We start from the raw sequence: 27,580 nt of genomic DNA, 5'->3' as shown, positions 1-27,580 counted from the left end.
TCGGGTATCAGGGTATGCTAGCTTCATAATGTGAGTTACATGCACAACTGTGACGTATTACAGTCTCCAGGAATTTATAGGCAAGGGCTCTGGCCTTCCGGCCAGCCATGCTCTGACTCATACATGCATCCTTAGCACAGGTACCTCCACCCTGAGGTCTCCTAATTGGAAGACCTTGAAGTCGTTTTTCTCCACTCTGACTCAGTACTGAGTACTTTTCCATTCCTAGTTCTTCCCCTGGCCTCTGGGTCCACAAAACTGCCAGGGCCTTTTGTCTGGGGCTCCTTCTGCAGTGAGACGATTCCCCACACCTGTGCTGACCCATCTGCCCCTTTCCTGATGCCATTTCCATGGGAGACAATGGAACAGTGGGGACGCCAGCACTTGCTCTGTGTCAGCCTCTTGCTGATGCTATTGCCGTGAGTGCTGAAAGGCTCGACTGCTACTTTTATTTTGCCTTGTGGCCTTAATCAGCTATTTTGACACCTGGCAGCTCAGCTCCCTTAAGCTCAGCTTAGATCTTGACAGGACTCTTTCAATACAACTTTATCTTATTATTTTCTGAACAGTCTTTTAAAAATACAGAAGTTGACTGAGAATAATAGAACCTTGATATCTGCACACCACACAAATTAATAATAAACATGTATAGTTTTGTGATTCTTTGCTTTTGGCTTTTAGATAACCAAATAGAAGCTTCTTAATTCCCCTCCGTAGTTCCACTGTCTCCTACCTTCTCCAGAGGCAAGCACTAAAATGAATTTGATGTATATGCATCCAGGGCATTTTTTCTACTTCTGTTCCATTTATATGTATCTATAAATAATATATAACCTCATATTGTGAGTTTTAAAATTTGTATATAAGTGGTAAATTGTATATTAGCCTTTTGAAATTTATAGTGAATTGAATTAAACTGTTCCAGTTTCCATTTAGGCCAAGTCAAATCCAGATCTCTTTTCTAATCTTTCATTTTTCCCCAACTCCTATATCTCATTACTAAAGCCAAGGAGAATTAGATGAAAATTGGCATTATCCTCAACAGTGTTACAGGAATAAGGAAGCTATATCTCTGTTGGGAGATCTCTCTTTATAAAAAAGTGGGCATATAATTTCCTTGAAAACAGGATCCAAATAAATTTTCAGAGCTCTTTGAAAACAGGGGATCTGTTACTGTCTAAACCCTGCCACGCTCTGGTCTCTCTCTTGAGGAGTAACGGGATTAACAGAAACTAGTTGAAAATGCAGAACTCAGTAGGAATGCCCTAGATGGCCACAGAGTTGAGGTTTGCTGTTGTTGGTCCTGACTCTGAAGGTGATAAGGAGTTAGAGGCATCTCCTAGATGAGGGACTGTATAAGGTGGTGTTCTCCATGTGAAAGCTGGCCCAGGGTTAGAAAGTAAGAAACCAGGCAAGGCTGAGACCGGGGTCTCTTCTTGGGCCACAGAACTAAAGCAGTACATTTCCTGGATCTAATGAGGATAAAAGAAAGTCAAGTTGGGGGCTCAGTATATTTAGGAAAAGGCAGAGAGACTTGGTTGACCACTCTATCACACTCGTTCATTTACTCAGCTCTTCATTCACTCATTTATTCAACAAATATTTGAGTTTATGTGACAGGTACTGTGCCAAGAAAAGAACAATATACTAGTAAGTAAAAATATGCAGTCCCTGAACTCGTGGATTTGAAACCAAATGAAGAAGAGATCCATAAATAAGTCAATAAAATAGTACTAATGATCAATTATTTTAAATGTTACTGATGAGGCAGACAGCATGCAAAGGTAGGAGACAACAGTGAGGGAGGGTCCTCTGGGTAAAGGAGGCCAGAAGGCAGGACAGAGAACTGAACTTCAGCCACATGACAAGCAGTGGACAGTAATTCCAGGCAGAGATCACAGCCTGTCTATTTGTGCAGAGTTTCGCAAGTCATGAGGAAGTTGAAAGAAATAGAATTACCCAGATAGTGCTCTCCTGACACTAACAGAGTAGGGGTTTTACTTTAGGAAGTGAGTTAAACTCCTCTGCCTGTGGCAAATGCCTGGGACTGACTCTTATTTGGAGTTTTCTCTGCTCAACAGTACAGAATCTGTTACAAAGAGCCACAAGTCTGTAGATACTCAGATATCTATAATAAAGGTTGGGATTTTTGCTTAATGTTAAAATAAGACTGAATTAAACTCTGATATTATATGGTGTAGATTTTTTCCACAACTATGAAGTTAGACACTCATGAATTCAGACCATGTGTTTTAAAATTACTGGCCCTGAAACTTTTTATCAAAGAAGAAAAGCTTTGCCCTTTTGATAACACTATCCACAGCTGAAAAAAAAATTTTTTTTTTAAAGCTGCCTTGGGAATTTGTTCTAGAATTTTTTGGTAATTCTATGGGAAAGTTACCAGTCAACATACGACCTGTTTATAATTTTGGCCATATCGATGGAAGGAATGTGATAAATGTCACAGCCCTTTACATGCGAAAGGCACAAGGAGGTAAAAGTATCTTAAAAAAATGTAAATATAAATCAAGGCCTTTCCTTGCTTGAGATGAACTCATAGTCCATTTCCTCGGCAGCAGAGGTGGCCCCAGCTGTAGACCATGTGCTTGGAAGTTAGCACCTCTCGGCCTCCTGGTCTGCATGTCGTACTTTTTGCAGGCTAGTCCCTCAACACTAGAAGCCTGTCAACTATGGCATCGTTGCCCGTTGGGGACAGGAAAAACAAGCCAGCTTATTTTGAGCATTTGGAGAACTAGCAGACTGCAAAGTGGTCCCACCTTGACTCTCGATCACAACAGGGCAACTTTATAAATGTGGTGCTTAATTAAAACATCACTCAGAGATGTGGCTGGATCCCACACTTACCTTGGTTCACCTTATGTGGGATAATCTACATAAAGTGTCTCACACACGGTAGGTGCTTGGTGCATGGTAGAATTATCCTCCCTTCCAAGGGTCCTGGGGGGGGGGTAGTTCATTGTGGAAGCATGTTGGCTACACCTACTTTAACCTGCTCTGCAGTAAGCTTTGAAAATCATGACGGTTCTGAGGTTATATAAGCTTATCTCCGTCTTAGGGGAAGCTTAAAATAGTCTTAGACTCAGGCATTCCTTCTTTGGGACTATTCCCAGGCTCGACTGTCTCGCTGCAAGAAGCAGTCATCAGAAATGGAAATCTTCCAGGGCAAAGGGTGTGTGATGCAGCGGCTCCTGTGGTATTCGGGGGAGCCATCAGGTTGGCTTTGGAGGCTGAAGCGTTACAGAACGTAGGGACAAGTCTCTGGTACTGGTGCAGGGAAGGAAGAGCTCACAGCTGCTGGGACACCTGGGATATGGAGCACAGTGTCAGGAGATGACGTGGAAGGGAACACAGGGCCTGGCCTTGGGCTTCAGATCCTGGCTCTGCTAGGTATCAGCCCTGTGAGTTGGAGAGCTTCTTTCACAGTGGGTCCTGCTCTCACCACACTGGGAGGGGAGCTATGATTTCCTTAGTCTGTGTCACAGGACATCAGGGGGATGGATGAGGTGGTGTCGGGCACCCTCACCCACCTGATCTTCTGCAAGTTAATGTCTGCTCTCCTCCGTCTGAGTGTGGAACATCTCTCTGCGTGCACCCTGACCAGAGCCGCACCCCCAAGACTAACGTGCGTGGGCTAGAATCCCATCCACAGCTGATATTGGATTATTTTCCTCCAGGCTCTGTATATCCATTCAACACTTCTTACCTGCCTAACTGTCTGCCAGGCAGAGTTAGTGCCGAACGCGAATGCACGGCTGGGAAAACCCTGGCAAAGAAAACAGGATGCTGCCCTGTCTTGCAAACTGTGGTTAATTTAGTAAGGGAGAGAGATAATACCTACATAAACACACAGATAAAGAAATAATTTCAAATTGTCATCAAGGAAAACAAAACTAGGTTCAGTGATAGAAAATCATGGAAGGAGAGGTTTTGGTAAGATGATCAGGAAACGTCCCTGGGAAGAGTGACATCTGAGCAGAGACTTGGAGGATGAGCAAGATGGATGCCGTGCTCCGTCACGGGGTTGCCTGGTGCGGCACCGCTGTGAGGAGCCCCCGACTTCCTGGTGCTAATCTCCCCTCTCTTCCTTATCAATTCTCTCCCCAGAGCAGCCCTGACTTTTTCATTCTGTGCTGTGAGTGGGGCATGTCTCCAGCCCAGTTTGCCCCAGGCAGGTCTGCACTATCGCTCTTCCTCCGGCCCTTTCCGGCTTCCACTTCCTACCAGAAATGATTTCTGTAAAACATCCATTTATTTATGCGCACGACAGACTGAAACCATTGCGTGCTGGGTAACTTCAAGTCTTAAAGCACGTTTTCCTTCAGTGTGAATGTGGCCTGATGCCAGACACAGCTGGAGATCCCCAAGCAAACTGTTCTCAGGGGAATAAAATGTCCAAATGATTCCCAAATTAATTTGATCTCACACAGCAACCTCATTTTTTCTTCCATTCTTCCACCTTGCAGCATTTTAATTTATATGCCAATAAGCTACCATGTGCATTAACTTTGCAGTTGTAAGCCCTGTTCATTTATCAGTCACTTCACACTGTGTATGCCTCTCCAAGATTTAAATGCATGCATCTGCTTCAGTGTAAGACCAAACAGTTCTGTGTGTCAACAAAGGAAACATCCAGAAAAAAATCCGCCAGCTTTTATGCTTTAATACCAAACAAATAAATAAAAACTCGATCGTTTAAGATTGATCATCTCAAATAAACCACTGTGTAAAGGTTATATGTGTTACATTCTACAGTAACTTAATAAGGGTCCTGTCTGATTTTTTTTTCAGGATTTAAAAGTGATAGGCATCCAGCCCGTGCTTTCATTTCTTCCTGTTTTTTCCTGCCAAAAGGCATGGAATGATCCCCAGGTATTTTGAAAAAGTCAAAGTAGACTGTCAAATGAAAAGCAAATATCATTCTAAAAGTCAATGAAGGTCTCACACCAGCGCTTCTTTCCATATTTATCTGCAGTACATAGAGAATGTAATTTTATAAAATGTAGGTTTTCAAAGAAATCTCAAGCTCTCAGCAAATCAAATTCAATTAAAGTAATGATTACCACAGACCACTAGCTCCACTGCCACCAAGGTGAAGGGCAAGAATCCAGCCACAGGTCTCTCTCATATCTTCCTCTGAGATAATGGTACTAATACTCCTGAGGTGAACAGGGAGGTGGCAAGAAAAGCCACAAATGTCTGATCTGAGAAAAAAAATGGATTCATTCCACTTTATTAAACAAAATCCGTTCATTGTATGCTCAATTCAAATCAAGTGAATCCAGCCATCCTTTGCTGGATTCAAATGCTTCCCACTGAATTTAGGATACAATCCTAACTCCTTGACTTAGCCTGTCTACCTCCCGAGCTCCTCCCATCCTCACTGCGCTTCAGCCACTCCCAGCTTCTTTTTGATCCTCAAACATGTCAAAGCCTATTCCTTCCTCAAGGTTTTTTCACTCACCTTTTTTTTTTTTTTGGCCTAGAATGCTGTGGCTGTGGGTGTTCACTAAAACGGCTCCTTCTCTTCATCTGAGTCTCGTCTCACATGCCTCTTCGTAGAGAGGTCTCTGAAATCCTTATCTGTTTATTAGCCAACATTATTTTCTGTCTCTTCTACTAGCATATAAGATCCTTGAGAGCAGGGGTCTTGTCTCTCATGAACTGCTCTGTCCTCAAAAAGCAAATAGATAGCTAGTTCAGACCACAGGAAATGCACAAAGGGAAGAAACAAACAACACAGGATCTTCAGAAAACGGGCAGGAACAGCCCAGGCTCTTCAATGGCTGGGGGTCAATATTATCACCATGGTGTAAAGACATCCCAGGGTGATAAGGAACAGCACCAGCTCTTCTAAAGTTGGGGGTGGGTAGGACGGGGTGAGAAGCATTCATAAGGAGACTTGCAAAATGGATTGGAGCCTCTGGGTTCGGAACTGAAGGTCCCACTGTATTTCAGGGAAGGTAAATTGTCCTTTCAATGAATCATAAAGAACCTCTTCCAGGCTTTTGAAATTTGCAAGTTATCATTTGTAAGATAAAATCCTTTCAAAATTTTACTAACCTCAAAAAACTTTTGGGAACAAATGAAGAAAAAGACATGAAATATATTCAGTTTTATCAGCTTGCTGCTGAGTCAATTTTCAGGCTAAAATGAAAATACTTTCATAGAATTCAGATGCTTCGGCACTTCCCACTTACCCGAATTCCTGAGAGCTCAACTCTGTGTTCCTCCAAGTCTGAAATATCTTAGTCCCCCTGAGGGCTTCCTCTGAGAAGAAAATCTCTGAGAAGAAAATCACCCCCAGCTCCCAGGGCCATCACCAGGCCCCGAAGGCTTCCAGGGGTCCCTAAAGCTCTCAGGCAAATGAGTCACTGCTCTCCAGTCTCAGTGCCAGGATGTAATGCCTTTTGACACAAATCTGACAGTTCTGCAATCTGGTGCTTGTGACATTCCAACATCTTATAAGCAGAGGCTGTTCTAAAGCAAGGCAAACCGATTTACCTCCCACGCAGTCCCAAATTCAAAAGTGGTTTGCTGCCCAGGTGACAGATCGTGGGAGGGTTGTTAGTCACATGTAATATCTACTTCTTCTGCCACACCACAACCTAAACTCTAGACACAGAGAGCCCAGGTTTACAAATATTAGTCAGTTAGGCTTAAAGCTAGTGCCAGTATTATGTAAACATCTATGGTTTTACTTTCAACACGTTGACACTAGTTATGCTCAACGTTCAGTGCACGTTAGAATCACCCGGAGAGCTTTTCAGCTGCTGTTGCCCAGGCCTTACCTTATGCCAAATACATGAAGTACCTCTTTGGGTGGGATTCAGATGTGAGTAATCTTCAAATCTCCTAGTTGTTTCCAGTGTGTGTGTGACCAAGTTTAAGAATCACTGAACTACAGAAAGCTCTGGATATAGAACCCAATGTGCCTTCTTGGCTTCCTTCAAAATTCTCTATGTAACAAACGCCTTTATTTATATATGACGCACACGGAGGCAAACTGAATGAATCCATGGCTGAAAGAAGCTGGGATGGTGATTACACTAGCAGGCAGGGAAGGCTGTAACAGAAGGAAACTAAGGGATGTTTTGCGAGAGCTGATCATGTTTTGTTGTTTTCAGTTTGTGAAGATTAATCAAGCTGCACCTTTATGATATGTGTACTTTTCTGCATATATAATATGTTAAACAAAAGTAAAAAAACCCAAAACTTCTCTTGACTGGGACATTGTGCTGTCTACCAGAAACTGACACATTGTAACAGACCATACATACATTAAAAACAAACAAACAAAAAACTACTTCTCTCTCTCCTTATACTTTCTTTCCTCCTTCAAATGGGTATTTTGAAATGTTATTTCCAAAATGTTAAGCTGGTCCAAGATTAAATAAAGCTATACTTCAACACTGAAACCAGCAAAGTTAAATTTAACAAGATTGAGTGATACTGCTAATATTAAAACAGATACTTCATGACATATTTAAGATGAAATTAAAAGATCTCTTTCAGCACTGGCGTTCAACAGAATAGTAGAAGAGTACTCTCTTTCTGTTTTTTTAACAGTTCTCATAAAAAATTAAATCTATGTTTGTCTTCTTCCTTTGGAATCTAAACTCCATGATGGCAGGGACCATGTCTCCCTTCTTTACCATGTAATTTACCTTGCTTAGCACACAGCATAGAGTATTTGCTTAATAAATGTTTTTGGAGGGATGAAAGGATGAAAAAATAAATTAACAAGTTCCTGGAACAGAAGCTCTCTCCTTATGGGCCCTATCTTTTTTTTTTTCAATCGAAGTATAATCAGTTACAGTGTATCAATTTCTGGTGTACAGCATAATGTCCCAGTCATGCATATACATACAAATAATCATTTTCATATTCTTTTCTATTAAAGGTTATTACAAGATATTGAATACAGTTCCCTGTGCTATACAGACGAAATTTGGGTTTTTTTTTTTAAATCTGCTTTTAAATATAGTGGCTAACATTTGCAAATCTCAAACTCCCAAATTTATCCCTTCCCACCCCCTTTCCCCTGGTAACCATAAGATTGTTTACTATGTCTGCAAGTCCATTTCTATTTTGTAGATGAGTTCATTAGTGTCCTGTTTTCTTCTTTTTTTAGATTCCAAATGTGAGTGATGTCATATGTTATTTTTCTTTCTCTTTCTGGCTTACTTCACTTAGAATGACGATCTCTATGTCCATTCATGTTGCTGCAGATGGGCCCTATCTTTTGAATACTTTATGTGTGGTTGACTCTTCAACAATACAGGTTTGAACTGCATGGATCCACTTATACCTGGATTTTTTTCAGCAGTAAATATTACAGTGCTACAGGATCCACGATTATTTCAATCAGTGGATGAGGAACCACAAATGAGGAGGACCTTGGTACAGAGGGGGTTGATTATATGCAGATTTTTCAACTGCGCTGACAGTCGGTGCCCCTAAACTCTGGTGCTGTTCAAGGGCCAACCGTATATTTTTTTTTAATCTGTCTACAAGCTGATACTGACTAAAATATTTCTCTGATAATATCACCTCTTGTTTCAAAACAGTTAAACCTTCCCTTTCATCAAATTGCAAGTTCTCCACACTTGGCGGGACACATCCCAGGGACTCAACCGAGACCTGGGACATGGACATCTTCTCGCCCCACATTTTCCTGTGTCAATATCTGCAAAGTGTCTCTCCATTTTTCACGGTCCTAGACAGTGGCATTCCAAAGGGTGCCTTAGCTTAGTTGATGTTCATAAGTAACTTGGGTGCATACGGACATATGACAGCCAAGGCCTGTCAAAGTCTGCCTCACTAATCTGAAATCACAGCAGGACAGAAAGACCAGAGCCTAATAATCAAAAGAATACTCACATGATTGAAGGAGAGACAAGTGTAATAAAGGAAATATTGATAATACAATAAAGTGCTGGATTATCCTTAAGTCAGTGGTTTTCAACCAGGAGTGATTTTGCTCCCTCAAAGGATGTTTGGCAATATCTGGAGGCATTTTTGGTTGTCACAACCGGGGCTGGGGTGTTACTGATATCTAGTTAGGCCACGGATGCTGCCAAACATCCCAAAATGCACAGGGCAGCACCCTACAGCATGTCAGTAGGGCCAGGGATGAGAGGCCCTGCTCTAAGATCATTAATGGGACCTAATGAAGTGTGGAAAATTCCTCAGCTGAAGGAAGGAAAAGGATGTTAATGTTTCATTTAAATGCATATTAATAATTTTATAAGCAGGTTGCTAACCATTTTAGACAATCTCCACTTTTTTATTTTTTGGTAATATGCAGTGGAGATCAAAGCTGCAAAATCAATTAACAGGAAAAAGACTCAGTTAATATACAATTCATGATCATTTGGCAATTTCTCCTTACTGTCGAATGACACAGCAATGCACGATATTAAAACATTTTTTTTTAACATCGGAAAAGAATGACAGCTTAAAATCATCTCAAGAATAGCAAAAGCAGTAGTGTTACTCATGAGATCTTGCCTGCTTAGTCAATAAATAAACCTCATTAAATAGAATTTGGTCCTCATGTACTTACATTATCTAAAAAGGTATGCTATACAAATCTCTAAATGGTGAGATAACTTCCTTCTCTTTGCTTGTCTATACTTCCTAAATTTTCTATAGTTAGTCAATTCTCACCTGTCACCTTTGGCTCCAAGCAACCACTGCTTTCCATTACTGTGAATTAGATTTGTACTTCCTGACGTTTCATGTAAGTGAAATTGTACAGTATATACTTTTGAGTGTCAATATGCTCATGTTGGTGAACATCAAGGTTGTTTCCGGTTTTTGGCCATTATGAATAAATAGAAAATAAATAAGTTATTCTTTAAATAAATAAATAAATAAATAAATAAATAGAAATTATTTTAAAATAGTAAATTCATTTAAAAATGTTTACATTTTTAAACACGAAAGAGTTTGTATTCTTTAATCCATGCATAGAGCGACATACTGTATAGAAACAATTAGATTCAAATAGTCATATATAAAGTACTTCACTATGGAGTGGTTTAAATAAACTGAAACATTAAAAAAAAGGAGAAACTAAAAGTCTAGGAGTAGCTAAATAAATGTTGTTACTATAGCACATACATATAGTCAAACTTCTATGGAACTGTTATAAAGTATAATGCTGGTGAGTACTTAATGACATAGGTAAATGAATAAACAAAAAAGATAACACTATTTACAGTAAGATCTAATTTTCCCACTTAGACAAAACTAATAGTGACCAAAATGTATGATTATGCTACAATAGTTACCTCTGAGTGATAGAATATGAGTGATCTGAATTTGTGTCATACAGCTTTACATTTAATAAATTTCTAAATGCAGCATAAAAATTTATGATCAGAAAAAAAATCAATCCACTTAGATGTTAGCGAACAAGTATCTGAATTAAAATTAGTTCATAATAGAGATCAGTGAGTTATCTTCGTATGTTGATTTACACTGTGTCAACAAATACTATTTAGCAATACAATTACATATACCAGGGACTCCACCCGCTACCATATGGTATCTCGGTAGATTTTATTCTTGGCTTCTCTCTCCCTCCTCTTTCCCTCAGGTTAGCGTAGGGACTACTGAGGACCCCAGGTGTAGAAGTCAGCCTGCTTCTCTGGTATGCAACACTTTTGCGACTTTATAACGGATGAATTTGTTGTAACTGAATCATGTATAGCAGTTAAATGACATTTGCTCCTATGCTACATGTTTAAATGATTTAAATTTTAAATGCAGTCATTTAGAACTTATTTAAACACCATAGGCAGCTATTCATGAAGTTCTGAAGAAAATATTAAGCACAATAAACAGGTAACTACAAAATCATCCCATAAACCCTTTTGTAAATAAAGAAGAAAGCCCTCAAAGGTCATCTACATTATCAGCTCTGACAAAACAATCTGAAGCTGCCCAAACTGTCACAAAAATAATTTTCATAGCCTTGAGATTCAGATTATTAGTTATATTATAGGTGTTTAATTCACTAGTCTACATGGTTGACGTTGCTTGAATAATTTCCCAGTAAAGTTGCTGACAACCTGCAACAGATGTGGTCCCCAAACCCGGCTGCCTGCATCAGACACTGCAGACTGCATCTATCAGACCCGTTTCACTCCATGCTTATCCACCGAACAAGTCCAGTGAGTTTCCTGAGTCAATGATGGGCTACCTGCTCTGTCTCCAGGTGTTCTCCTGAGAGGTTAAAAAAAAAATAGCCCCCAACTCAAACTATCCTTCAGAGTACATTCAGTCAGTGAACCCTTTAAAAACCAATTCTTCCAGAAAGCACCCTAAAACAATCTTCTTATAGGAGTGACATTTACAGAGAGCAGCCTGGGGCTTATCTGAGAGGTGCAGAGATAAGCTTGGCTTGAACAGAATGGCACTGGGTTATGTAAAAGGAAGAGGGATTGAGTGAGTAATGCTGAAGTCAGACCAGAGGGGAGGAGAGCACAGGGCTTCCCTGCAATTGTATTTAAGTTGGCCCTATACTAGGGGACCTCTCCAAGTCCGGCTCTTCAGTGAGGCCCGAACAAAGGCATCAATGATTCAACAATGAACACACACCAAATTTCTCTTTTTGTAAAAGGGCTGTATGTCAATAATTTCTTAAAAAATATACTAGGAGATATGGCTTTCTCTTAAGTTGCAGTTCTGCACATGAAGGTCTTTGGAGTCAACTGTGATTTCACTCTTTGTAAATGCTAAATTTTACTCAAATATGATAAATTATTTTCCAATATTAAAAAAATAGAAAGGAAAATTTAGGAAAACAAGCCTTCTAAACACAAATTTACCATACTGGATAATGAATATTGTTAGTATCAAAGTAGAAAAAACTCATTTTTCATTGATTAAATAGGTTGAATTATTTATCATTTGTTACAAGGCCAATAAAATCAGCCCACTATGATAAATTTCATTTTCACCCTTCAGGTGAAATGTCTCCATTTATTGCTCTAGTCTCTTTTTCCACTAAATGTTCAAAAAGCCTTGGCCATATGCAGATGAAGCCTAGTCAAAAAGTCTGTGATGTTTTGGATTTGAGCATAAGGAGAGAGCTTAGAGTCCAAATAGGAAACTACTTTTCTTTTCAAGATAGTATTTAATCTAAGACCAAAGGATGAAAAGGGCGCGGACTAGAAGGAATAACTCTTTCATTATTTACAACATACTCACAATAGATGATGAGCAATGCATTTTAACAGTCATATGTCCTAAACCACATGCGACAGAATTAAAAAACGGTGCCACTGAAGAAGCCAGAAGTGGTGGAGGAAAGTCTGTCAGCAAGGAATAGTGTTTAATAGAAGAAATTCACCATCCTCTCTTCTGTTTGAACAGTGTTTTTGATTCAAGGATGGTCTTCATAGCACAACTTGTAATGATAAATACAGGAAACCACATAAATGTCTAACATGTGGTGACTTGTAAATGCATTTTGGTCCATCCACATAATGGTAAGGTAAACAGTTATTAAATAGAATGTTTTTCAGTGATATGAAGAACAAATATATATTTAGGAAGGCAAGATAATGATGAAACTGTCAACAAGTTTCCTTGTCATAGAATTATGGGTAATTTTTATTATCTTTCTATTTATCTTCAATTCTTACCTTTGATAATAATAATAAACATTAAAATCACATTTAAAATTTAGAGAATAAATCTGAGTACTTTTACGGATGCAGGGAGAATCTAGGTGGGTTACAGTGAATGATAAATGATAATTTATCTCAACAATTTTTGAGAAATGTGTATTTATTTGGAGATAGTTATTAGTCAACATTCAATGAGGCTAAGCTCCAGAAACAAACTCAGAAGGCCAGTAACTTAAACAAAGGCTACATCTCACTCATGCAAAGTCCATTTGCCTCAGGCAGCCCTCCATCCTGCAGCCACCTCATGTAGGAACTACGTCCTCCGAAACTGCCTCAGCAGAGAAAGAGAAAGGTAAAGGGGACACACTGGCTCAATCCATTTTACAAGTCAGTGTGCACATTTCATTGTCCCATCTGCTCATATGGCTCTCAAACTTACCTCAAGGGGAGAATGGGAAATGTAAAACAACACACAAATATTTGGTGAATGATATTTGGTCCCTGCTATAAGGGTTTATAGAAAAGCTAATTTAAAATAATTGAATCATGATCATTTTTCACACACACGCACACAGCACATATCTTACACATCCATACTGAAAAATCTACCTTGAACTTCACAAAGCTCAATTCTTCATGCTTTTCTTTGGTTTTCAAAGTTTCTAAAATGAACACATACTTATTTTCTTTTCCAAGTTGGTGAACATTTAAGGCATCCTCCACAAATTTTCACTGAGAACATTCTTAAACATGTCCACTTTTAAGCAAGTGTGAGTCTTTCTCTAAAGTATATATTTAGAAATAGTATTTTGGGGCTGTACATCATATATAATTTTACATCTACACATGCAAAAATGTACATATATTTTAAATTTGTATAAACACTGACAATTTGCATTCTAAAGTGGCTGTGCATACAAATACAACAAGTGAGAATTTTGGTTTCAGTTTCCACATATCCATACAGTGGATGAATGTGAAGTGGTATCTCTATTTCCATTTGCATTTCCTTAATTGCACTTAAGGTTGGGCATCTATACATATATATTGCCCACTTGTGTTTCTTCTTATATAAATTTTCTTTTGATTTACTTTACCTTGTCTCTATTTATTTCTTCACACAGAAGTTCTCAATTTTGATGATAAAAATCTGCCTTTATGGTTTTTGCTTTTTGTGTACTAGTCAAGAAGTCTTTTCAAGGTCACAAAGATAGTCTTCTGTATTTTTTCCTGAAAGGCTAATTTAAAATTTTTTCAAATTTATATCTCCAATTTATCTGGATGTTCTCTGAGTGTATGTGTGTGTGTGTGTGGTGTGAGGTAAGGATCTAATTTTATTTCCTCCACATATAAGTCCTTGTCTCTAGCATTCACTGAAGACTCTTTCCTCTCTCCACTATTTTTAAATGGTGCCTTGTTTGCATATAGGAGTGAAGTGGGGATGGGTGAAGAAAGAAAAGGTGACTGAAGGGAGCAGTTTAAGGAAGTCTCGCCCCGGGAACCTGAAATTTAAGTTGTGACCTGAAGGATAATGAAAAGTTAAACAGGGAACTTTGTTGTGGTGGTGAGGAACAGGAAGCCCTGAAGGGTCAAAAGAAATATAAAAGCAAAGGCTATTTTCTATCTCTCTTTTTTTTCTTTTTCCTTCTTTCTTTCTCTTTTTCCCAAAGAGGGAGCGGCCTTTGCAGTGGCAGTTTGGGGTGGGCACTGCCGAGGTGAGGGGGCCTCGCCTTCTGCACGCTGGTAGATGCCTAGACAGCCAGGTTACTTCAGACTGCTCTTTACAAATAACGTTCTCCAGGAGCATCCATGTTGCTGTAAATGGCACTGTGTTGTCGGTTTTTGTGGCTGGGTAGTGTTCCATTGTATGGATGTGCCACATCTTCTTTGTCCAGTCATCTGTTGATGGACGTTTGGGCTGTTTCCATGTCTTGGCTATTGTGGGTGGTGCTGCTGTGAACGTTGGGGTGTGGGTGTCATTCTGGAGTGGGGTTCCTTCTGGATGTGTGCCCAGGAGCGGGATTCCTGGGTCATATGATTGATTGATCCATTATGGATGGAGGGGATGACGGTAACCTTGTCATCAAAAAGAGGTTTGTGTCTGAGGCAGAGCTAGATGAACGGTGCAAAAGGAGGCAAGAAGAATGGGAGAAAGTTCGGAAACCTGAAGATCCTGAAGAATGCCCAGGGGAGGTTTATGACCCTTGGTCTCTGTATGAAAAGCTACAGGAACAGAAAGACAGGAAGCAGCAGGAGTATGAGGAACAGTTCAAATTCAAAAACACGGTAAGAGGCTTAGATGAAGATGAGACCAACTTCCTTGATGAGGTTTCTTGGCAGCAGGAACTAACAGAAAAGCAGCAAAGAGAGGAAGAACTGAAAGAACTAAAGGAATACAGAAGTAATCTCAAAAAGGTTGGAATTTCTCCAGAAAACAAGAAAGAAGTGGAGAAGAAAGTGACTGTGAAACCCAAAGAAACCAAGTACAAGTTCTCGCAGGCAAAGCTGTTGGCAGGAGCTGTGAAGCCTAAGAGCTCAGAGAGTGGCAACAGTGTGAAAAGACTGAAATCGGACCCTGACCCAGATGACAAGAATCAAGAAGCCCCACCCTGCGTGTCTCCTGGAAGCACATCCCTGAGCGGTCCCTCCATCCACTGCCCCTCCGCCGCTGTCTGCATTGGCATCCTCCCAGGCTTGGGCGCCTACTCCGGGAGCAGCGACTCTGAGTCCAGCTCAGACAGCGAGGGTACCATCAACGCCACCGGCAAGATCGTCTCCTCCATCTTCCGAACCAACACCTTCCTCGAGGGCCCCTAGCTCCTCTGTCCTTACCTCAAGGAGCCCCGCCCCAAAAGTAGACCGGACAGTTTATTTATTCTGCCTCCAGGCTCTTCTGCCCTCAGAAAACTCCTTTCCCTGCTCCCTGTGCACACCGTGATGTTTTTAACCTCATCTAAAAATGTGCGAGAATCTACTTGTGGCCCAAATTGTTTGGTTTCTCTTTCCAACCTGTACAGAGGCCCAGACCTGTCCCATGGCCTCTGTCCTCACTGATGAAATAGGGTGAGCAGAAATTCCCCTAAAAATGCTGTGGGAAGATAGGCACTAGCTGGCTTAGAAAGGGTTTGGGTTTGGTTGCTTTCTTTTTTGTTTTTTTGTTTGTTTGTTTGTTTGTTTTTCTTTCCCAACATCAGAAAGAAGCAAGGGCAGTTATTGGACAGATATTATTTAAACTTTCTATTCTAGATGAATGCGCTGTTTGGTTATACTGCGTTGTAGAGCATGTGGCGGGAGAGAAGGACCCAAGGGATGGAATGGCGCGTTGCCCTGGAACTAACTGATTCTTGATGTTCTGTGACTAAGTAAAGATTCTAAACCACAAAAAACCCCCACAAAACAAAACAAAACAAAAACAAACAAAGAAAACAACAACAAAACAACAAAAAAAGAAAAGTTAAACAGGTGAAGAGGATAGGTGCAGGTAGAGGTGAGGAGGAGGGAGCAACCATGATTCAAAAGTAACCATGATTCAAACAGGCACTGTAGTGTGAAACCCTTGAACTCTTTGAAAATGCCATACCTCATTCAGTGCTCCATAATATCTATGAATTTAATTTGTAAATGGCTTCTCCAAATACGTCCTCTCAGTCGTTTTAAAATTCCTACCAGCACTCTATACATTATGAAACCTTATCACTGCCATCTACTTAGTGACTGAAGAAAATCTCGATGTGTGGAATGTACACAAAAATAGAAGCAAAGGCTAAATATATACAATGACAACCACCAGTTGCCAAAAGTTGTTTCCAACCATAATCCAGATAAAATTTCCTGAGTTTTGAGAAGCTACCTTAAACAAATTTCTTTAGCAACTCTTCTCATTTGAGATACTGCTAATTTCTAGATAGACAGAGATTTCAATAGATAATTACCTGGTTTTATTTTAGAAAAGCCACTTGGGAGGAAAATTTTGTTTTGTTTCATTATTTTTCCTTTTAACTAGGATGTCACGCCAACAAAGGTTCCTGTCTTCTTTTCTCCTCTCAATTCAAAGAAATTCTACACATTTTGTTATACATCGAAATCAATTCGTGGCAATATTGCTTTCTTAAAAAAACCAACCAACCAAACAAAAAAAACCCTCATAGCTAAGGAAATGAAGCTTAGAGTAAAACTACAGTCCCCCCCCCCCCGGATTTAACATACTTAGTGTGCCTACACTATAGCTTAAAATAACTTCCAAAGAGTTTTGAGCCATTGAAATTAGCGCACCCTAAAAGGAATCGAGCTGTCAACAGAAAACCCATAGGAGAAAATCCATCTTAGGTGAGTCCCTCTTTTGTAGTTATCTAATAGCCCCATAAATTAAATAAGGACATTCTTTCCTGTCTGAATCACATGTATTACATAATTACTTTCTTTCCAAGCAAGTGAAAGAAGCAAGAAGGAAGAGCTATATAAAGATTACAATTAATAATGACAGGCAGTTTTCCACCAGATGAAGTCTGTACTGTGAGTTGCATAATCAGTACCTCAGCAAATTTTGTTCTCTCCCCAAAAGTCATGGCTAGGCAGAGTCAGAGACAGGACTTCTTTTCCTTTATTTTCTTTTGCTAAAGATTACATATATACATATGCATTAAAGAAATGCAGAAAATATAAATCAGCAATTAGATGAAAATAAAAACCACACGCATAACGGAGAAGAGACCTCACCACAGACATCACTTCCTTCACCCAGGTTTTCAGTTAAGCACATGGCTACCCAGATAAAAGACTGTTTCCCGGACTTCTCTGAAGCTACGAGTGACCATGTAATTAAATTCTGACTTATTATTTAAGTATTCCCTCCCTCTTCCCCATTTCTTTTTGCCTGCTTCCTTGGAAAAGATGTGATGGTTGGAAGGGACAGAGGGAATAAATCACCCAGGATTCTGTAACTGTGAAATGCAATTTAGCTTTGAACTAGTCACTTCCATACTTCTCTTTATGGGAAAGCTTAGCTTTTTAGAGCTTCTATTCTTATATTCCTTGGTACCTGCAGCTAATCCTGATTCTGACACCTATCTAATCCTAACAGCACCTTACTTTTTGTTATCTACCTTGTGAGTTTTAAAATAGTCACAATTATGCACTACCTCTTTAAATTTTTGTTCAGCTTGTTTATTTTACTTTGGGAACATGGAGCATATGGGAGGCTTCCTTATTTTCATTAATTTAAATGCAGTTTTATTCTTTTGAACTGGAATTTTAAGTAGGTGTCAGAAGAGGGATGTTTTTCCTTTTTATTGTCAAAACTTTCAGCAAAATCAAACATTGTACTGAAAGCCAGGCAGTAACTTTGCATGAATAAAATGGGTGGGGTGAGACTGTGAGAAAACCCGGAAAACACAGGCACGTTCCTAGTCGGGATCCACTGTGCAGGTCCAACAGATGGCTGGCGTTGAGGGACTGAGGGCCCAGGATTTAATAGGAACTCTGCTAATTTTCTTTTCACTTTTCAGTTTTATTAGGTAGAATCTGTTACAATTTGACTGTATATATACACTATATTGCATGTAAATACACATATACAATATACTGCACATTTTTTTTTAGTTAGCATATATGTACTGGTTATTGTTTCTAAGAACAGTTAAGAGCTTTAGCTTTTTAAACTTACATAGTTATCAAAGGAATAAAGCCAACCACAAAATAAGAATCAACAGAATGTGGTAATCCAATCATAAAGGACAGTCAAATATGCTTACGCATATTCAAGAAATCAATCATATAAGTCATAAATAATAAGTAGTTCATTTGCGAAGTTTTAAATGATTTTGGCAAGGAATTATGATGAAGTAAATTAATCCCTACACAGAGCACACCTGCCTGAAGGGCAAATTCATAGCAGAGGCAATAAAATACAGAATTGTTTGTTCGTTTCAGAGGCTGATTACATTTAAAACCAGGCTTTGAAAAATAGATAAATAAAATCAGGTTTTGGATATCAGAGTGCCTCAAAGACTTGTAGTAGCTCTAGTTGGATCAGGGTTGGAATCTGAACTTTTGATGACTGTTGTGCTGGGCAGAAAAAGAGCACCCAAAAATATCTATATCTTAATCCCAGGAGTTTGTGAATACATTATGTCTTGCTCTCCATTTGGAAGAGGGTAATAGAAAGTATTGCTGAAATAGCAGAAGGGACTAGCCTAACGTGAAACATAAAGGTACACATTCACTTGATTTCCTGTATGAATTTTCTCCCGTTTTGAAGGTATGAACAAAAAATTTGCATTTCTCTGAAAATAAAATCAACTGGAAAATGAAAGAATACCTTTTTTTTCATTTTACTTTCCTAGTAATTCATATTTATTGTATTTTACCACAGAATTTGTCTATGACAGATTAGAATAAACAAAACAAGCAAGTGAAAAATAACCATTCTTTCACCACACCTAGTTTGAAAAGCACTACTGTTGGCCAAAGGTTTTCAAAGTGTGGCTCAGGGACCAAGAACCAGTAGCATGGGAGCCCCTTCGGAACTTATTTGCAATGTAATTCTCTGACCCTACCCCAGATTTAGTGAATCCGAAACTCAGGGGAGGGGCCCAGTAATCCAGGATTTAACAAGCCCTATGTGATTCTGATGCTTGTAAAGTTGGAGAACCACTGCTTCAGGATATGCTACTCTGTTAACTAACACTTACACACTCGTGATGTGTGTCAGGCACTATTCTAAGCATCCTGCACGCATAAAATCGTCCAAAGATACCTTTATTATCCCCATATGACATAATGGAGGTCTGGAGAGGTTAAAGGGCTAACCTAAGGTCACACAGTTACTGTAGCTCCACAGTCCATGCTCTTAACTGTTACACTGTGAAGACTGACTGACCACATAGGTGAATACTAAGAGATAAGGCGTTCACTAGTTAGTGTATTAAGCTTTTCAGGAAACAACTGCTATAACACAATTTAATCACATGTCTCTAGAAAGTTGAGAAACAGTTCTAATTTTATTAGCATGCCAACTACGGAGACATATTTGCTAATATGGTTCTGTCAGAGCCTTTTATATCATATTATGGGGCAGTCATCTTTTTGTCATGTTGAAGCTCTGCATTGTTGGCATGTTTAATGCCTTGTTTACAAGTAACTGGGAAAATCATTTATTGGATTCTTACCATATGCCAGCACTATGCTACACACTGGGGGATGCAAAGATACATCAGACATAAGATAACACACAGAAAGCACTTAGGATATATAATGTGGTACAGAGGATGGAAAATCACGCAATAAACGTCAGCTCTCATGATCATTAAGCTGATCCCTTCTGCTGTTGCTTATAATAGTGAAACACAGGAACGCAACTACAAACCCAGACAGAACACAGGAATACTGCAGCATAATGCTTAGTTGTTCTGTAATACTAATACTTCCATACCAATTTCATGAACAGTATTAACATGAGGGAGAATCTCCTCCCCGCCTCCCATTCTCTTCTTTTTCCTCATCCCTGAGGTTGAGCACCCTGAATGCAGGACTCCATTTCTGAATGTTTTCAGGATGTCATCATAAAGCCTTTTCTGGAACTGAATCATGGATTCACTTTTCTCAAATACAAAGGGACAGAAATAAAAAAGATCTTCCTGAGGAAGAACTGAGAAGATGCCCAGCGACAGATGAGCCACTTCCTAGAAGCCAAGATTCCCAAGGTGAAAAAAATGCCATTTAAATACTGTCTAAAAATTGTAGTTTGCCAATGTTCAGCATTCAAATTTTACCTTCAACGCTCTGTTTATGTAGAGTAGGACAGAAGAAGGTGAAATAAAATGGCAAAACAGTTAATTGAGTGAAGGGAAACAATTCCAGCACTAGTCAATGTTGTAAAGAGCTGCCCAAGAGCCTGGGTTATTAAGTGTTTCATCCACTTTCGTGGCTTAAATTTTTTAATTAAAATTCTATCTGAATTCATGTGACAGACAATTCAGTTCTAGCCCTGAAGACCTCTACTATCTGTCTGTATGAATTAGAATAACTAGGCAATCATCAAATTTTTAATTTACTGTATGATGGCAAAAATAGCCTAAGAAACTGAATGGCTGATACAGTGACAGCCCTGAAAAGTACATGGATCCAAACACATCAGAATCTGAACTGAACAGGGCTTGACAGGCAGTGTTATCATCCGGAGTCACCATTCTATCAGTCATTTTGCCGCAGAATGTACAACTGTTTGGAGGAGAGACATGAAGCCAGACCACTGGGTAGTAATGAAATAGTTACACAGAGTCTGAGAAGTCGCTGCCAGTTATCAGAATGTTGTAGTTTACTTATCAGGGCTCCCAACCTCAGCTGCACTGAGATCCTGCCTGACTCCCCTGTGAGGTTCTGAACAACAGGAAAAGTGATAGAAATAGCCCCAAACTACACATTCTTGGAGATGTCTCACATTCTCATTTTTGCCTCACCCCCGGTTTCCATCTGACTTTTATGGAAGAGAAGTCTTGGTACCTCCTTCTTTCTTATAATGAATGAAATGGATGTGCTCTACATTCAGCCCCTCCACTTACTCACTGAATCCCATGTCCTTTTGTCTATTTAAGGGCTTCCCTAATGACAATATTCACTTCTCTCCTGCCCCAACATTTTCCATCCACAGCCCTGAAAACATGTTGTACTTTTCCTCATTAAAAATAGTCTCACCTGATCTACAACTTCCTCTAGCACCCAAATTCTCTACTTCCCTACACTGCAAAACTTGCAGAAAGAATGCTTTCTACTTGCTGTCTCTATTTCATCTCATCCACTTCCTCTTTAGAATCACTGTTAGCCTTTCATCATCCACTGCACCAAAATGGTCTTGTCAATACCATCTCAGCAGTGTCAAATGCAGCAGGCAATTCTCTCACAAGACCAATCAGTAGTTTCTGAAGGAACTGACCACTCTCTTCTTTTTCTTGAAAGGCAATATGTACATTCAATTTATCCTTCTATTTTCCTGCTAGATCATTCCCAGTCTCCTTTGCTGAATCCTTTTCATCTTCCAGATTGATAACGAACAGAGCAACTCAAGATATATATATATATATCTTGGAACTGATATATATATTCATATGCCATAATATGGAACCATATTAACATAATGTGGAACAGAAAGTAATGTTTGGATTAGAATGGCATCTGGACATGTCTATACTTGAGTTAACCATATTATCTCCAAAGCCTAGAGATGGCATTCGAAATAAAACTCAATTAGGAATACCTGAGGATAGACAAATCATGGAGACCACAGACATCTAATCATAAATAACATCTTAGATTATTTATATTAAATATTTATAAAGGTCCATCAATAGTGATTAAGTTTTCACAAAATATGGTCTATTTTCCTCATATTATAGAAATTATAACACGAAGAGATATTTATATACCGTAATCACAGCTTTAGATGAAGGTATAACTAAAATAAACATATAAATTTACATACTTCTCCGATATATTCTAGGCAAGCAATCTGTTCTTTCTCCTAAAAGCTCACGTTGACCCCTCTAATTTAAATGATAGGTTCAAATTCTTCCTTCAGTCACACTGATACCAGGATCTGGATATGCTGAGGTCGGTTGGGTTTTTGTTACTATCATTCCATGTTAGTGTTATTTCTTTATATTTTTCCTCTTTTGCTGTTTTATTTAAGTAATATATCTGTTTTACTGAACTGTGACTCTCTAGTGTCATTGTGTAGTCCCTGACATTCAAAGTGTGATTTGCTTTGTCAAAAATGTCATCTTCTTGTCATTTTTAAAGAATACTTGCTACCATTTTAAATAGTGCTTTTTAAATAATAGTGTTTTTAAGTGTTCTACAATTTTTTCCCATTAACTTTGAAGAGGAAACTATTTTCCAGAACACATTACTAATTCTGACAACTTTTCTTCTGTTTGTAGCTATTTTCTTAATTATCTCTCAAACATGTCTAAGCATCTTCAGACCTTCTTATGTCAGTTGTTCATGAATAAGACCAGAGATAAACTTGGACATCACAGTAGTTGTGGTCTGCTAATATAAACACCTGACAACTAAAGTTTCCTACAGACTAAAGTTCTCTAAAACTACGTGTTCACATCTAATACCTAAAACCCAAAGTATAACTTTGTTAGGCTTTTTATTAACTGAAAATAATTTACCAAACTTCAGAAATAGCTAATTACTTCTGTGTCTCGAGCCTGCACGGGAAAATTCAAGATGCATTTTTTTTTTTTGTAAGCACAGAAGAAACAGCAACCATTGAAAAAGAGAGAAAAAAAGAGTTTCTGCCATGTTTTTCCCATGGGTAAAGACATTAATCCACAAACCCTGGCAGGGGAGTTAGAAATGAACTGATACTTTACCCTTTTCAAACTTTTTTACTAGATGGCTAAAACATGCTAGCCATGACGTTGCTGCAGAAGTACAATTTCTTATCATTCAACTCAAACCATCTCACTGTCAAATTCTCTATCACTGCCAGAGTCAGTCTCCCCCCATTTGCTCCTATGAAGGCATTCTCAGTATCATTTATTATGTTCCTAGTCTACTGCCAAACTGTGACGTATCAACACTGAGTCTGTCTCCATTTGGTCCTACTAGAAATTCTCTGCAATTGTGGTGGTTTAGTCTCAATTTACTGTCATTTTTTTTATGTAACCTCTTCCTTTTTATTCTAACATAATGAGTTCTTTAACTTCTTTTCACTGAAGAGTTGAGATTTGAGCAAAGATTTAAAGAAGATGAGGGAGTTCACCGTGGAGATATGTGGGTTAAGGTGCTCCAGGAAGAGGAAACAGCCGATGCCAAGGCTGTGGGTGGGGGTTGGGGAAAACAACCTGAAAATAAATAGCACTGATGTCCTTTACAGAAGGGCACATCAACCAGTCAAATAGGTAACCAGGATTAGAGGGGAAAATTTACTTTATTAGCTGAAACCAGTGGTTTTGTCAAGCCAAAGACAAACTTCTAGACTCCATATTACTTGATATGTTTTACTAATCCCTAAAATGTTATTTTTATGTGATTTAATAAGAAAAATATACTTGAGCTGAATTTTTTAAAAGCTCTTTTTTTCTTTCTTTTATAAATTGTATGAAAGTTTTTAAGGTGATTATGAAGACTAATCATTTGTTCACAAATGTACGGACTTCAAATCATGAGTCTCTTTTGAGAATCTGTAAGAATATGTTTTAAATGCTTCAGTTCTCTGCTACCCAATTATAACAATGCTAAATTTAGTCAGATTTTGGTTTGTCCTTATCTGCACAATGATGATAATCTCTAATTTGGACTTTCCAATATAAGCATTGTTATGAAATCGTCTGTAGTCTAAGATTGCTTAGAAAAGGCAAAAATAACTTTAATTCTTGCAAATCTGTACAACAATATGCAGCATAAAAAGGAGAAAAGGCTCATTGCATAACAACTCAGTAGAACAGTGAATATCCTCAAAGCGTCCTTCCAGGGAGTCACCCAGCCTGAAAAACAATTTTACTTTATTCAAGAACACTTAAAAAAAAACTGCAAGCCCCAGTAAAAATTTCATGAGCCATTCTGGTAGAGGCCATATAAGGAACAGAGAAAGTAGTAAGATATTTAACAAACAAGTATAGGTCAAATTTATACCATCACCTTCTTAGATTCTTTGGCTATATTAGGTTTACTTAATCACCTTTATCACTTAATACAGAGATCCTCCTGAAAGCAAAAAAATCTAGCCAAAAGTTATAAACTTCATTCCTGCAAAACCCAGGAAAGCCAGTGAGCTCTGGCCTAATGACCAGGTTATTCCTCTTGCCAGGAGTGCTCTGTGCATGCACACCATGCACATAAACATACCCTACGTAGACAAAGACTTTATTATCAATTTCTGAGACATCATCTTCCATTCTCTCACCTAAAATAAAATTACTTTTCTTTCCAGACTCAATCAATTATATATTTTAATGTCCTTTCTTCCTCTGTATCTTACATTACATCCAAATCTTCATTAAGTAATTTGTCATCATGACCTTTCCGTCATTGGAGCACGGACACTAACTTATTCAAAACCAAGGTATATAGCACGAGTTTGGGAGCTACACACTCATTGTCCAAGCAGCTGCAGAAAGAATTTACGTTATGAAAGATGAATTAGACAGCTAGTTAAGCATGAAGTCAACATGATGATGTATCCTATTGCTTCTGTTGGGGAGAATTTGTTTGGTAAATCTTTTCTGTTTTTTTCCTTTTTTTCCTCCCAGGCATAATAGAATTGTCAAGCAGAAGTATTTCTTTTATTCCTTTTAAAATTCCATTTCTCCTTTTTTTTTTTCTGTACTTGATATATCATATAGGTCCACCACATGTCTTTCAAAATTGGATCCCAGTCAGTAAAAAAGGAGCAGTTATTGAACATTTAGCAGCCTAACATATACTATTGTTTCAAATGTCCTTCTTTTCTAGAATGCAACTGTTTAACAGGCTTTAAAATTCTTCTATAGATTTTAGGCCCATGCTCTTTATTAGGACCACTTGATTTGAATAAGTATGAATCCTACAAATAAAAAATATATGAAAATTTGCTAACATCTAAAAATAACATTAAGAAGTGTTTAATGCCTAACTGTAGGCATTACACAAAGTAGTATAAATAAGGACTACCATTTCTGGTCTCCCACAATCAAGCAGATTCTCTGGAGGCTATTTCAATAGGACGGCAGCAACTAGTTTAGGGTACGGTTCTAAATTCATCCATGTATATCCTTATTCTTCATTCACTGCATACTTACTGTGCTTTGACAGTGGCGACGGGCACTGAGCCAAGGGCTGCACATATAATAGTGAGCAACATGGAAACAGGCCACTGCTCTCACAGAACTAGAGTTTGTACAGGAGAGTGACAGTAATCAAATAACTGCACTTTGAAATGTACTCTTACAAACTGAGATAGGAGTTGTTAAGAAAGAGACCAGGATTTCATGAGAAATTATTGCAAGGAATTTGACTCAGATTGGGGTCAAGGAAAGCTTTCTCGAAAAAGCGATCTTTTAAGAGAAATCTAAAGATGATTAGTTAAAAAAAATAAAGATGATGGTTATTAATTAGGCAAAAGACTTGGTGAGATGGGAGTGGAGCAAAGAGAGGAGGAGTCTTCAGAACTGAAGGAAAAGCATGTGAAAAGTTCTTATGATAAGAGGCGTAATTAGTTTCTTATTGCTGCTGCAATCAGCACAAATTCAGTGGCTTAAAACAACACAGATTTATTATCTTACAGGTCTGGAAGTAAGAAGTCCAAAATGGATCGAATATGGAACTAAAATCAAGGTGTTCCTTCTAGAGGCCTTGGGGGAAGAGTATGCTCCCTTCCCTTTTCCAGCTCCCAGAGGCTGCCTGTATCCCTTGGCTTGTGGCCTCTTCCTTTATCTTCAAAACCAGCAACAGACAGTCCGATATTTTTTGTGGCTTCATCTCCATCTCTTTGACTCTCTTCTGCTTCTCTTTCTCACTTGGGATCCTTGGACCATTCAGAGAATCCAGAATAATCTCCTAAATGTGAAGTCTTTAATTTAATCAATCTGCCAAATTCTTTTTCCCACGTAAGGTAACATAGTCACAGGTTTCAGGAATTAGGACTGTGGACATCTTTGGGGAGCCATTATTATGCCTACCATGAGATCGTGTTTCATTTAAAAACTGAAAGAAAGTCAGGGTAGGTAGGTACAGAAAGTGAGGAAAAAGTAGTACCGGATGAGGCTGGCTGCTGGGGGTGGACCAGCACCACACTATGCACAACATTATAAACCATGTCAAGAGTTTCGGTCTTTATTCTAAGAACACTGAGAAGCTATAGAGATAGTGAGAGGTTAGATTTGATATTTTAAAATACCTCTCTGGCTACTGGGTAGAAAATATATTTTAAAATAGCAGAGGTTCAGGAAAAAGATGATCAGAGCAGCAACAACACATATTCATACGATTAAGGTTATTATTCAGATTATTGAAGTCATTTCAGGTCTTTTACTTCATAATTGGGCAATTCCATGACTTTGGTTAAATATCTGTCTGGTAGTTTAATGGGGGGAAGGTCAAACGTTCCAATATACAAAATACCATTTATACAGAAATACTACCAGGCATGATAAACAGTCTTTGTATTCTTATATTGCTTCTATTATTAATTACTGCGTATAACTCTAGTTGTATGCTAATAAATTAGGACACTTAAATAATATGGATATTTTTATGGAAAAATAAAAATTACACCTAAATATATATTTATCTTAAGCAGAAATATAACATGTAATTCAAGAAGTAGAAAACCTGGATAGATTAAGAATGCTTTTGAAAAGTGAGTCAGGAAAGATAATTAAAAAATGGGGTAACAGAGGGGGCAGGACCAAAATCATGTTGGGCCTTGAAGGCCATCCTAAGGATTTTGGCTCTTACTGTAAGCAAAATGGGAAACCTTCTCTGAATTTTGAGAAGAGGAATGCCGTGGTCTAACTCTGGCATTAAAACTGGCTGATATTTTGAAAATATACAGTTGGCAGAGGGTAAGCACAGAGGAAGAGAGGCCAGGAAGAGACTGGCAATAATCCAGAAAAGAGTGATCGTGGTTTAGGCTATGTTGGTAGCAGTGAACATGGTGGGGAGTAGCTGGATCCTTGCTATGTTTTGAATGGTTTTCCAATGGATGTGAGAGAAAGAGCTGTCAAGGATGACTCCCAGGGTTTTGGCCTGAGCAACTAGAAGGGTGGAGTTGCTGTCAGCAGAGACAGACAGACTGACTGACTTGGGGGCTGAGGGAGATCAGTACCCCAGGTAAGAACACGACAGGGAATTCTACTGGACCTTCCAATGGTTAAGCTGCTGAAAGTGAGTTTGGAGCTCAAGGGAAAGGTTTAGGCTGGAAATACAAACTT

The 27,580-nt window shown here is 38.7% G+C and overlaps 1 protein-coding gene and 1 pseudogene across 2 annotated transcripts in view; one reads left to right on the top strand and one right to left on the bottom strand.

Annotated features, from left to right (window-relative positions):
• GPR158 (G protein-coupled receptor 158) overlaps window positions 1–27,580 on the bottom strand; it is a 298,552-nt gene that overhangs the window by 71,793 nt on the left and 199,179 nt on the right. The window lies entirely within an intron of this gene.
• Window positions 14,493–15,634, top strand: LOC102525461 (PSME3-interacting protein pseudogene; annotated as a pseudogene). Its single transcript, XR_012067300.1, has one exon. The product of XR_012067300.1 is annotated as a PSME3-interacting protein pseudogene (transcript).

This window comes from Vicugna pacos, chromosome 35 (genome assembly GCF_048564905.1).
Source record: "Vicugna pacos chromosome 35, VicPac4, whole genome shotgun sequence".
NCBI classification, from domain to species: Eukaryota; Metazoa; Chordata; class Mammalia; order Artiodactyla; family Camelidae; genus Vicugna; species Vicugna pacos.
Note: the sequence above shows the minus strand (reverse complement) of the source record. Positions and strands in the feature narration are given on the sequence as shown.